The sequence below is a fragment of the Cyprinus carpio genome, chromosome A11 (genome assembly GCF_018340385.1).
Source record: "Cyprinus carpio isolate SPL01 chromosome A11, ASM1834038v1, whole genome shotgun sequence".
Classification (NCBI taxonomy): Eukaryota; Metazoa; Chordata; class Actinopteri; order Cypriniformes; family Cyprinidae; genus Cyprinus; species Cyprinus carpio.
In genome coordinates this window covers 19,884,397-19,897,967 of record NC_056582.1, presented here as the reverse complement: position 1 = coordinate 19,897,967, position 13,571 = coordinate 19,884,397, and the positions used below count along the sequence as shown (strand labels likewise).

The window sequence follows — 13,571 nt, the reverse complement described above, 5'->3', positions numbered from 1 at the left end:
ATTAATTGCATCTTGGAAAAGTTAAATAGATGGGATAGGAATGTATGTTTTGCGGGAATTGTGCCCAAATGGATTCCCACGGTAGATCATGAAACACTTAAAAGAGAAAAGTCCAATGAAACTTATAACAAGAAGCTTTGTTAAAGGCCTCAAAGGTTTTACCGGCTTTTATTGGATTTAAACTTCACTTCTGATCTTTTGAATGGGAAACATCGTTCTACGGAGGTTTCTGTGTTCAAGGAAGGTCTGAAAGAAGTCTAGAGAAAGGGTCTCTAGCCAAAACTGCCGGAAATAAAAGGATGGTCTTTGTATTTGTGTGGAGGAGATTTTTGGCAAGGCTAACGTGTTGAAGCAAGAAAGATCAGTATGTTTGTAAAGCCCTCCTATAGTTAGCGTCTGGATTTCATCATGCCTTCACAGCAGTAAGTGTTGATAGTGTTGGTGTTTTATTAGTGTGGCAAATTATTTTATAGCGTTTTTAGGAACTCTATTTAAAGGTATGGACACATTTGAAGGAGTTGATTTCTAATAAAATTAAAACCTTATGATCTAGACTTGCTTCTTAAAAAATTGCATGAAATTTGTTGGTTAGAGAAAAAGTTACAAACCATGTCTATTAGAATTTCTTCCCAAAAACTGTGATGTGTTGAACCGAATAAGGCTCGTAGCAGAGGACGATATCCCGTATATAAATATGAAACTTTAATACACTTAGCACCAATCATGAGGTTATCCCGAGAGTTTAGCGACTTTGAAAAGGACTAATTATCGCTTTTGTTGGGGAAAACCAAGGCTAATCACTTTTAACAACAATTTATTGTACAAATGAGAAGCTAATCAATAATGAGGAAGAAATATTTCTGGTCCAAAACTTTTAGTATAAAACTTAGTATAAAAGCACAGATATAATTAAATAAAACTCCAAAAGACTGTTGGCTTTTAGTGCTCTGTAAAATACTAGTGTGACAGATGTTTAGCCCGTGTCTTCGGCTGTAGATGGTGCGTTGGGTTGGGGCAGCTTTGAAGGGGGTCCTGCATGGCTCTCTCTTTTTAGATCCGTGACATTGGACCTGTTGTCCATGGAAATAGTTTCAGACGCATAAATTTGACAAAGAGTCTTCAAGGCACAAAAGCCAAGATGAGGAACAAGGATTAAGCTCAGAAGCATCTGAAGATTGCCATAGGACAATATTATTCCTGCTATCAGAAGCATTAAAAAGCACTTCTTTAGGGGCGTTTCACGGGCATAGGTCGTCCCTTTATAGAGATTAGGGGAATGTTTGGTTTTCGCAAGAGCTGTATAACTTTGCATGGTACAAATGCGACAGAAACAATTGGCATTTAACATTGGAACAGCAAGTGCTGTTGCTTGGACACGCGAGATGGCCAGAGTGCCGATGCATCAGCAACTGTCAGGAGGTTGGTTCTCTTCAGCTTAATGACGAGCCAGAGTCACTCCATTGAGACAGGGGTAGGGTGATTGGGTGTTCAGTTCTCAGATTTAGCCCGTTATTACACTCGTTGACTTCTGGACCACTTGTTGCAATTCAGGTTTTCTTCTTTTCGTCCTCGTACCTTAATTTCATTTGTGTGTAATGGCATTAGAAAACAGTTTGGAGTTGCAGTGGCTTTCACAGACATTTGGCTTGTCCGGTGTGATTTGTTTGTACACAACTTTGTGGATATAATGAAGTTAACTGAAAGTAGATTTAAATGGAATTTTAATCTTTGAGTTTTTGAAAGTTCTTCTAAGGTTCCTGAAAAGTTTTCATTTTAGTTCATTCATCAAAACTTTTTAATTGTATTTCATTTTATTTATGATTCTTACTGTATGATACAATATTATTATTATTATTAAGATTTTTAATCAGCTAATACAAACCCAAAGAAGGAAAAAACAAATCTTACCTATATTAATATATCTTATAGTTAATGATATTACGTAATGTGACTTCATATTGGCTGTCATATCATATTCAACATGTCTCTGTTGTCTCCTTCAGTTATATATAGCGTAATGCTTTCTTGCATGTATGACAATACCATAAAAATGTAAAAGATGTGACGATTCCTCATTTTCAAACAATGTTGTAGTAAATTTATTTCATAGATCTAAGTCTACACTTGTTCTATAATACAGATTTATATTTTTGTTGTTTTTCAATTATGAGACAATACAGCTGGCTAAGGATGATGCATTTGAGCTGGACATGGTCCTGTGAAAAGCCCCCCTGGCATCTGTGTCAATACCCACAGAGTTGGCACGGTCTCTGCTGTTTCTCTAGAGTTACATAAAAGTGGGAACCCGGGTGTGATTGGATCTCGCCGAACGCGGAGGTCGGCCACTTAAAAATTTATAAGTGGAAACTTACTATTCTGCTGCTGTTCATTTTTGTGAAACTCATTTGAGGACCACATAGTTCCGGTAATATTTTGAGGTATTTGTTCCTTTCCCACCAATAGAAGGTTTCTTTCTCCTGGACATTTCCTGGCAGTGAGACCATCATGGATCCACAGGTTGCCCTTGGTTAACAAAGCTAATAAACCAAGGAGAGGTTGTAAATCTTCCTATTATTTGGTTCGTACCCCAGATGGGGGGATGCAAAGCCAGTTTCATTGCTTGGGGTCCTTTTCTAGATTAGAACTGGATTGTTTCTGGTTTTCCTTCCAACCCTGTTTTCTTTATGTCAATGTAGATGACGTTGTTTATGCTTCATCAGAACAGATTTGGAGAAATGTAGCATTTGACACGCACTTGCTCATCCAATTGATCCTCTGCAGTGAATGGGTTGCCGTCATAATGAGAGTCCAAACAGCTGATAAAAAAAACACCACAATAATCCACAAGTAATAACAAGTAATCCACACCACTCCAGTCTATCAATGAACATCAGTTAATGCGGTTTAAAATAGTCAATAATCCAAAATAATGCTTCCTCCAGTGAAATAAAATCCATCCCCTGTTGTCGTCTAACATCAAAATCCACTGACATATTTGGTTTAGAACTGTTTTGGATTTAACTTTGTAAATGGTGCTTGATCTGTCCATATTTCTCTCCTGAAATGATATTATAGACAGAGCACTTGTATTTTATCCTGAAGCAATGGTTTGAATTTAAAAAACGTCTTGAATTTGTTTCTTCCAAACAAAAAAAAAAAAAATATTATAAATATATAAATAGATATATATATATATATATATATATAATACTATATATATATATAACTTCACCTTTACAAGATGTAATTGATGTACTGGAGTGGTTTGGATTACTTGAGGATTATTGTAGTGTTTTTATCAGCTGTTTGGGACTGTTTGACGGCACCCATTCACTGCAGAGGATCCATTTGGTGAGCAAAGGATGCAATGCTACATTTCTCCAAATCTGTTCTGATGAAGGAACAACCTTTTTCTCAGAAGATTTAAATTTTTGGGTGAAACAAAGGGTGGTTGGAATCCCAGCTTCTTGAGAAAATTATCTTGAATCTCACAGTTATCTCAAATTCTCAACAGTGAATGTTGTGGACTTCTGTGGACAGACAATACAGGGGGACGGCATGGTCGTAAAGTCCCACCAGGAGTCCCGGAAGTATTACTTTGTCTCCATGGGAACGGATTGCCTCCTCACCATTGCAGTCCGCCACCCCCCGGGGACAAAGGTGCAATTCTACTTCCGCTTCTTTCTGGTCTACAGCCTGCTAAGAGTGTCCCCCCGCACAGCCCTGCAACCCTCTTCAAGTAAATCACCCAAGGGGTCCTCCTCATCCGCCGGCCCAACGCGGCCTGACCAGAGCTTGGAGCCAACCACGGGGGGGTGCCTGGAGACCCCTGCCACGCTGGCTCGTACATCCAGTTCTATGATGGGAGGGATAAGTCCGCACCCCCTATTGGCCAACCACTCTGTGGGAAGAGTCCTCCTCGACCAGTGTTGTCACGGGCAACTTTCTAACTCTGCGTCTTGTGACACGAGGAACTCAGCCAAGGGTGGACTTTGTTGGAGACTTCACTTCATTCAGGCTGGGTTCGAATGTGTTTACATCTTCCTCTCTGTTTCTTGAAGCTGAAGCATAATAGAATACCAACAATCTGCTCATATTGTTTGTCTCTCCAGGTTTTAACCAATCAGAGTGCAGAGGAGAGCCTTACTTCAACTGTCGCAATGGGAAGTGTATTCCCATGAGTCTGGTTTGTGCGGATGATAAAGGCATTGACAACTGTGGTGATGGCAGTGACTTAATTGATTACCCTGGTTGCAGTGGTCAGTATTTTATTTTGAGAAGGCTTTTCCAACTGGGATTTGTTCCTGATAGATCTTGCTCTTGTTTTTGTGGCTTTCAGGTCCCCTATCTACACCCAAGCCCCCACAGCATCATGTTACCCAACCAGCACAGATACTGAACGTTCCCACTCGGACAGTGTCCACTTTAAAGAACTGTGCAACATCAAACGCCATTCCTGATCCAGATTCTGTGACCGGTTTGTTCTTCTCCAGTAGTTATTTAATGCAGTAAAAAATATGCAACCAAACAGAAACAAAACAAAAATTCTGACTGCAACTCTCTCATCGACTGTATGGTTCTGTTGAGAACCTTAAACAGATCAATGGAAACCTTTCCATTGAACAAAATGTTCTTAAGTGGAAAAAGGTTCTTTAGATTATTAAAATGTTCTTCATACTAAGGAAAATAATCTTTTAAGGTTCTTTTTACTTTGAAGAACAATTTTAAAATCTAAAAGAACCTTTTCCCCACTTTAGTGGAAAGAAGTGCATTTAGGCATTGTGGTAAATTATAGATTGAAAAAAGTTATAGAATTTTGTGACATTATGTTGCATAAATGACAGCATTTTTAATTTCGGAATAATCTTCTCCTTTAAGATAAGTCAGTAGTTTCTTTCCTGTTATTGTTAAAATTTTGTTAACTTCACAAACACATGTTTACCAGAAGGCTTCCCAGATTTTTTTATGTTAATTGGAGAAGACCAAACTAACAAAACCCAAGCACATGTTACACAAGTGTTCAGTAAATTAGTTTTTACATGGTATGGGTTTGAAGTCACTGAAGTGGCTGTACAATCCGCCATCCTGTGTTTTAAGTGCATATTTAGATCTTAAAAATGAATATAGATAGATAGACAGACGAAGAACCTGGAGTGGAAGAGTTCAAATGCCACAAAAACCTAAATAAAATAACTACTCCTCAGAACGGCAAGCTCTTTTTGAGTGTCCATAAATTGGGTTTGTATTGCTGTATAATGGGTGAACTCTGAAAGGCTAAGAACACAAAGCTGATTGAGGAGCACATAAATGTTCATTGCAAACAGTGAACTGTAAATCAGCTGCTGGTTGAAACTTCTCAAGAGCACTAGTCTAAGTTGCCACCACTCTTGTGCATTTGAACTAATAGCTGTCATTTACCTCCAAATTTGATCTAAATTGCTTTTGAAAATTCCACAGGTGATCGAACAAACAAAGGCTGGGGACAGATTTCAGAAAGAAAGCTTTAGACAGTATAAGGACCATCATATTTTACTGTATAAAAATGTTGTAGTGAAACACAGTTGCCAAGTGAAACAATAAGCCCACATTTTCATTAATGAAATAATGTAAACCTAAATGAAAAATAAGAAATGTTGCTATGGCAACTAGGCTAATGAAAATAAAATAAGCTAAATTGAAGTAAATGGGGTAAGTAAACTAGCTACTAAAACAAAAAATATAAATTTAAAAGGTAAACAGAAGTATTTACAATAATATAAATAATAAAAAAAAAAATGACAAAAAGCACATAATAAAATTTCTAAACACACAATTATCACAAAATTATATAGTTCATCAGAAATGGCCTACTTGGTATGATTATGAACCTTAAAATGCAGATAAAGATTAATTAATTTAATTACCAAACGAACTTACTAGTAATATAAAGCTAGGATAATACAACTATACTCCTTGATTATTTATTCAGATTCCTATTATTTACAAATGTATATATTTATTAAATAATGTGTTTTATAATATTGCTATTGCTGCTGACTTAATCATGCTAATAGACACTTTGGTCATGGCTAATTGCATTTAAAAGTCTTAAAAGACACCTGAATGCCAGATTTGGGTTTTGTTTAATAATTTATTCCATAACTGGCATTATTACTGAATATATTTAAATTTCACTGGGAATTGTAGGTCCTAGTCCTTTAATGAAATCCTTTCTTCTCCAGATTCCCAGTCTTCCATTCTCTGCTGGCGCTGTATGGTGGTTCTGGGTGTGACTGCAGTGGGGGTTGTCATGTGCTGGTGCTGTTGGGCCCCTGGCTGGTTTTGTGTGGCGTGTGTGAGTGTGTTCGCTTCTTGCCCTGCTGCAACTTCCTGCTGCGCATCGTGCCAGCTGTGCGGACGGAGCTGCTCGCGCAAACAAGGAGCACCGATTGGCAAAGGTACACCGGAAGGAGCCGCACACCTGTGTTGTCTATCACCACAGTGGCTGTGTAAATACCCTCCTCTGATCTCTCCCAGATCCTTAAAAGACTCAGAATGGAGATGCTGAGGACAGTAGGCTAGGAAGTGGTATAATAGTACAAAGTGTTCCTTTTCATTTTGACAATAAAAAAGGAGCAAGATTTGCTGGGCAGTGGAGTGTTTTTCACTGAATTTTTTTTTGTTTTCAAAAATTTATAGAATATAATTCAACAAATTCTGCTGTTTTTTTTTTTTAAACTGGATTTTGTTATATGTATTTTCATAGATACTGGATCTGGGGAAATGACATGAGCTGAGATTTCTAGATTCTAGTTGGTTTCGCAAAGGGAAAACTTCAAGAATTCCCACCTCAGTGGGATACTGTGAACACTCCAGCTATAAAAACTGTAAAAAAAAAAAAAATAGTTATCAAAAGTTTCCATTAAAATGCTCATAAAGCTACCAAAACTACCAGGAAACTATTGGATCACATTTACAAACTGTGTTTATTCAAGGTTATGCCAATAAGTGGTAATACTCTGTAAGCTTTGTTCTGAGAAGTGTTTCCTTAAAAAAACAAATCTTGCGTTTTCACTGACATAAAAGCTGAGAAGCCTAAGTTATTGATGCCACTGTTTAATGTGATGTGCAAAATAACTACTGTAATGTACATAAATAAAACCTTAAAATCGTGCCTATTTTTTTTAGGTAGAACTGGTAAATATGATTAGAGGAACTACAAAGTGTATGTTTGTTTATTAATCTGACGCAAAAAAAAAAAAATATTATAGGAATAGTTCACCCAAAAAAGAAAATTTGCTGAAAATGAACTCATCCTCATCCATCCAAGATATAGATATGTTTGTTTCTTCATCAGAACAGATTTCCATCACTTGCTCACCAATGGATCTTCTGCAGTGAATGGGTTGCCGTCAGAATGAGAGTCCAAACAGCTGATAAAAACCTCATAATAACCCACAAGTAATCCAAAAACCACTCTAGTCCACCAGTTAACATCTTGTCAAGCGAAAAAGCTGCATGTTTGTAACAAAACAAATTCAACATTTAAACATTCTTAACTTCAAACCATAGCTTCTGGCGAAAATACCAGTCCATAATTCATAATAACCCTTTCTCCAGTGCTTCCTCAAAATCTGGTCCAATAAAGAAACAAACTCATTTGAGGGTGAGTACATTTTCATTTTTGGGTGAACTATTACAGTATTAACACAATCCCCCACCCTCCATTATTTGATTTATACATTTGTCCACTGCAATAGAACATAGTATGACATGTATCTTTTATAAGGCATTTTGAATTTGTGTTGATAGAAATAAAAAATCCAATCAAATATAAACAAGGTCAGTCATATAGAATTATGAGAAAGGGTCTAAGGTCATCACCCATGGATACAACATTTCACTCTGAATATTTAAAAAGAGCTTTTAAAGATTTGTCATCATGCACCAAACATGGTTTAACAATTGCCAAATTAAAACATATATTTTGTAAATTAGAAGCATTTGTAACTGGATTATATTAAAATTTTATTGCAATTTTATTTCAATTCAATGTACAAGTTGTAAGTTTCTTATTCTTGTCACCAGGATTAAAGGCTTGATAGACAGTATAGATACCAGTAAAACTGTAAATAGACAAATTCTGTCATTAAAAAACTATTTTAATGTGACGAATGTTTCAGATTCTCCTTTCTGACTGTTTACAAAAGAGAGAGAAAGTCTGGCAAGAGCTTCCATTTCAGACAGCGTCTGTTGCTTTTGGCACTCCTAGCAACCTTTCAGAGGCAGATCCTCTTTGCTCAAAGAAGAATTTCCTTTTCTTGTTTGACCGATTTATATAATCACCAAACCCCTTGTTCAAACAGGCCCTAGATGTTAAATATCTGACATTAAGGTGACCTCGGGTTTTTTCTCTGAACCCAGGCAGTAGATCCTTTTCAGGCGTTGAAGCCCACAGCAATGGGTGTGGACTTGTTTTGTTTACAATGACCCCATTAAGACCATCCGTAAACGCTTTAAATTAACAGCACTGCATTGTTCCTGTGGTATCTCTCTGACACAATCGGTTGTAAACGTCATCGGTGACCCGCTCACACAACATGCCTAAATTGTTTGGTCTTCAAAGTGTCAATTAAATGAATGAGGGGATGTGTAAATATCACCTAAAACAGACAGAATTCTATAAGGGCTAAAAATATACATTTTCCATCTGCCTAACAATGATGTTGGCCAATATTTGCTGGGGTTTATTTGTAACCTATTGTGCATTATGGAAGAAAGAGACACACGTTGCAGGTCACCATCAACGAATGTATTAATGTTAAAGGAAGGTGCAACAAAACAATAGAAAGTACAGTGTTGTTTTCCTATCATATACACCCGAGTGCAGAGGAAACCCCGAATCCGAGTCTTAAAGGGACAAACACCCACACCATTACATATTGATTACATTGTTTTTTTCCTCAAAAAAGGACAAAGGCATGTCTTGCTGACATCTGAGGAGACTTTCTGAAGCCTTTGAAATCCCCAAACGTTCATAATGTCTCGATATGTAATTTTGCTTAACCCAGCAATTTGCCATCCAGACATTTGTGTATAGTTTAAAAGGTGACATTTAATCACATAGTGTGATTCATTATCTATCTTAAGGACAGTTGAACTTCTTGTTTCAGTTAACAAAAGCTGATACATCAAGTGAAAGTGATTCTATAAACTTCCCTAAATGTCTTCATCAACCATGTGAATTACCTGTTTCTGGAGGTTGATTTCTACTTTTTTAGTTTTGCGTTTTACTACAATGTGGTCGGTTTTTCAGTTTTGATCTCATTCTAAAATAGATACATGGTAACTGGTCAGATATATTTTTATATAGCACAGGATTCTTGACAGACATGTCAAACTGAACTGATATTTTGCCCATTTTAAGGTAAGTTTTATTACCTACTTCCCTCTCAGACACTTTAAGAGTAGTCTGTTCTAATCTACAGTTGTTCACAGTGCCTACAGACATAGTGAAATGGCCCTGTTTCATCTTCATAATATTTTATCTTTTTACTGGTGGTTAAATTGCAAGGGAAGTGATCGTTTTTTCTCATGCTTTATAATGATAACAATATTGTGATTTCCATTTTTATTCGCCCTTGAACTTTTTTTAAAATTATGAAGTATACAAATTTTAGAGCTCTAGACCTATGGCAAGCAAGTTTGAATTTATTTACAGAATATGAATTCTTGATATCATAATTAAATTTTCACTAGTTAAAATGCTAATTCTTGATAGCAGAAATTGGATTTTTACTAGTAACAATGGCTATTTTGATATCAGGAATTACACTTTCTACTAGTAAAAATTCTAGTTGAAATTAAAAAAAATTCCTGATAATAAGAATTTGATTTCTGCGAGTGATGATGTCATTATTGATATCAAGAATTAACATTTTTACTAGTCTCAGTAAGGGTCAGAGGTAAGCTGTTTAATCACAAACTACTTTTAATGGACAGATAAAGTGGTTTATTCTTTTCAAAGCAGATGTTTTTGTTTCTTGCAAAGTTTGGCAACCATGTCGTCTTTGCCACCAATCACAGAGGGCAGCCCAACTACAGTGATTCCCAATGGAACCTTACAAGGTTGGAATTATGGAATTTCCAGATTTTCTTATTTAAATAACTTGGATTAATTAATATTGTTGTCACATAAAAAAAAATACTAGGAACCATTTCAGTTGAAATTGATTTTTTTTTTTTTTTGTATTCTAGCACTCTCTAGTCTAATATAATCATTACAATTTCATAGTCATTTAAATGTTCATTTCAGTGAATTTGTCCACTGCATCAACAATGAACACAACATGTGAGTTGCCTTCATTTATTGTTATTACTTAACTATATCCTCTCAACCAACATAATTCTTTTTCATTTTGTACACAAACCTTGTATTATTTAATCTGTATTATAATCACCCATGACTGAATTCTGCTCTCTGGCAAAATCTCTCATCATTAACAACAAAATGCAGATGTGTGTACGAATGTAAGCAAGATATTAATTTCACAGTGTAAACAGCTTCAGTGATTATAATGGGAGTTTTTGAGAGTGCTTCAACTCTAGCTAGACTAAAATCAGTGAAAATGTTCTTTGATAATATAGGCTAAATGTTCTTTGCACTCTCTTCCTGTACAATGAAAGTGTTATAATTACTAACTTATAACATTTTTATTAAATTCGTTAAATTCAAAGTCAGTCGAACTGAAAATATTTTATGTATAACATTTTTATATATCTGGTAGCCTACTTAAGTATAAAGAAGATTTTTTTATAATAGATTACACTAACATTAGGTTGCTTTGCCCATTGCCGGTATAGATCACCTAACATGATCTATAAATGCAAAAAGAATTTACTTACAAATATTTGAGAATCAAGATATATTTCATGAAATAGTTAAAGGCACCACAAAATGCATTGATACAATATTTTAAATTGATCTCTGATGTCCCCAGAGTGTGTATGTGAAGTTTTAGCTCAAAATACCCTGCAGATCATTTTTTTATAGCTCGTTGAAAATTGCACTTTTAGGATATGAGCCAAAACGCGCTGTTTTTATGTTTGTCCCCCTTTAAATAAATATGCGCTGGTGCTTCCGCCTCCCTTTCAGACTAGTGTGGAGCTTCAAGAGCTATGCTCACGGGCATACCACTGGTGTTATGGTTTAACTGGTGGTGACCGTGGTTACTGATTCTCACATTGCTTCCAAATGCAATTTTTAACTACCACATTCCTCTTTACGATCATTCTGGTAGCACGAGGGCAGCATTAGTGAAAACCGTCAGAGACTATGGTAGCTTTAGCACCATTAGCCTTACAAAGAGCCAAGAAGCTCTCTTACTTTGTCTGGAGTCTGGACATTTGTGCAAACAAAGTGTTGGTTATCGATCCCTCTTTCAGAAGCAATCTTTTGCACAACTCCAGCGCTGAACTGACCCTCATTTGTGAGGCAGTCCGGCGTAAAATGTAAGCACAAATGTATAGGACTTTTCTGTTTTTTTACAGGATACTTCCTTCAAAAATGAAATTTAACCACTGTGTCCTCTTCGGTCTATGGGGACTCCTATGTTCGTTGGTGCATCCCAACACACGACACTTTTTAATGGCTCTTTGGTGCTGACATTGTATCTCCAGCAGCTACAGCAAGAAAACAGTAATGGCGGACCGCTGCTGGGTGTATATGCTAATAGTGCAGAGAGCATCACAAATGGGCGGGACTTTCCCAAGTATGATGTCATAGTAGTGAGAAATCTGGAGAGACTGTTTATGATTTATTGGGATTATAAAACAATGAGTGGGTGGATTTTTACCATATAGACTGGTTGTTTTCACACACTGCGACTGAACTGAACTATGTTCAAAATACCTTATAAAAGTGATTTTTTGCATTCTATGGCACCTTTAACATGTTTTGGAAAATTTCAAATAAAAAGGAAAAATTTAATAAAACATTAGCCTAAAAACATAACCCTGTTATACAGTGCTGTTGTGGCTGCTGTGTGTCACATGACAAACATGAGAAGCCCCACCCCCAACCCCCACCTTCACTTGTGCCCCCTCAAAAATAATAAGCGCATGACGCCCCTGACTCTGTTCTGTGTGTTCATTTAGTTTTGGGGGTGTAACATCCACTACTGAGTCTGAAATCACAACAGACCTGATAACCAGTAATGGCTTCTTTCCTTCTCATAATTTTCCTCTGCTCATTGAAGATTTTGTTCATTGGTTTGAAATCTTCTCATCTCAGTTTGTTTTGTTACTACAGATATGTCAAGTCTAAGTTCCCAAGACAACCATAGTTTAAAAGATCCTGCAAACGGTGAGTCCTCAGGACGTCTTCTCTGCAACATTACTGTAGCCAAAATACATTTGATTGATTTGATTTTCATTAGATTTATTTACAAATCCTCAGCATCCTTAGAATCGACTACACTTACTGATAATACAGAACGTGCTTCAGGTAAATATTATAAAATGTATATTTCTATATATAGGGTCTTAAAATATTAATTGAACTTTCAATTCACATATGAGCTTAATAAGTTGATCAAATCAGGTGTGAAGAGTGAAAATGTTCAGCCACAACAAGATTAATAAACATGCTGAATATAATACAGATATGCTAATGGTCAGTTTCTTCTTTGCAGTTTTTCCCCCTTGATGACTAAAGGCCCTGAAATCAGAAAGTACTCAAATACAAGTAAATAACTTAACTCAGAGGATGAGTTATTCAATGCAGCACATTCATTAGAAAACCCAAAGCCACTGAAAAATTGAAGCAGCACCAGTCCATTTCTTGTTCATTTTTGACATCTGTGTCTCACACAGAAATGTTCTTCCTCATTGCTGTGGTTGCATCTGGTGGAGGAATTGTACTGACTGGACTCGTGGGCACCTGTTTGTACAGACGTACACGTAAGTGTAAAACAAATCAAAAAACAAAAACAAAAAAAAACCAACAACTATGTCTTTCATATGGCTTATAGTTTTAACATTTTAATAGAAAGGTTAAATGTTCAGCTTGACAGTTTGATGTTTCTTTCATAACAGGAAAGTCAAAGGCAGAGAGGTAAAGAAGTATCTATATTTCAATTACATATATGAAATCATTTAAGGAATAGTTCACTGGAATTTTTTTTTTTTTTTTTTTTTTTTTACTTCATCAGAACAGATTTGGGGAAATTTAGCATTAGATCAGCCAATCTTGCCAATGGATCCTCTGCAGTAAATGGGTGCCATCAGAATCAGAGTTCAAACAGTTGATAAAAACATCAGAATAATCCACAAATAATCCACATGACTCCAGTTCAACATTTTGTGAAGTTAACATCGCATATTTGTAAGGAACAAATCCATCACTGAGGTGATTTAAATTTAAACCATTGCTTCTGGCCAAAATATGAGACTATAATCTCTAAAATAATAATTCATAACACGTCCTCCTGTGAAAAAGTACTTCCACTGTTTTCCTCTCACATCAAAATCCACCCACATATATGCTTAGGACTGTTTTTGCTTGTAAACAGAGTTTGATTTGTGCATATCTC

At 36.1% G+C, this 13,571-nt stretch overlaps 1 long non-coding RNA gene and 1 pseudogene across 1 annotated transcript; both read left to right on the top strand.

Annotated features, from left to right (window-relative positions):
- Nucleotides 1-1,382: 1,382 nt before the first annotated feature.
- Nucleotides 1,383-6,524, top strand: LOC122146672 (annotated as a pseudogene).
- Nucleotides 6,525-12,142: 5,618 nt separating this feature from the next.
- Nucleotides 12,143-12,484, top strand: LOC122146725. Its single transcript, XR_006161246.1, has 3 exons — nucleotides 12,143-12,191; nucleotides 12,290-12,343; nucleotides 12,437-12,484. It is a non-coding gene; the product is annotated as an uncharacterized LOC122146725 (long non-coding RNA).
- Nucleotides 12,485-13,571: the final 1,087 nt, after the last annotated feature.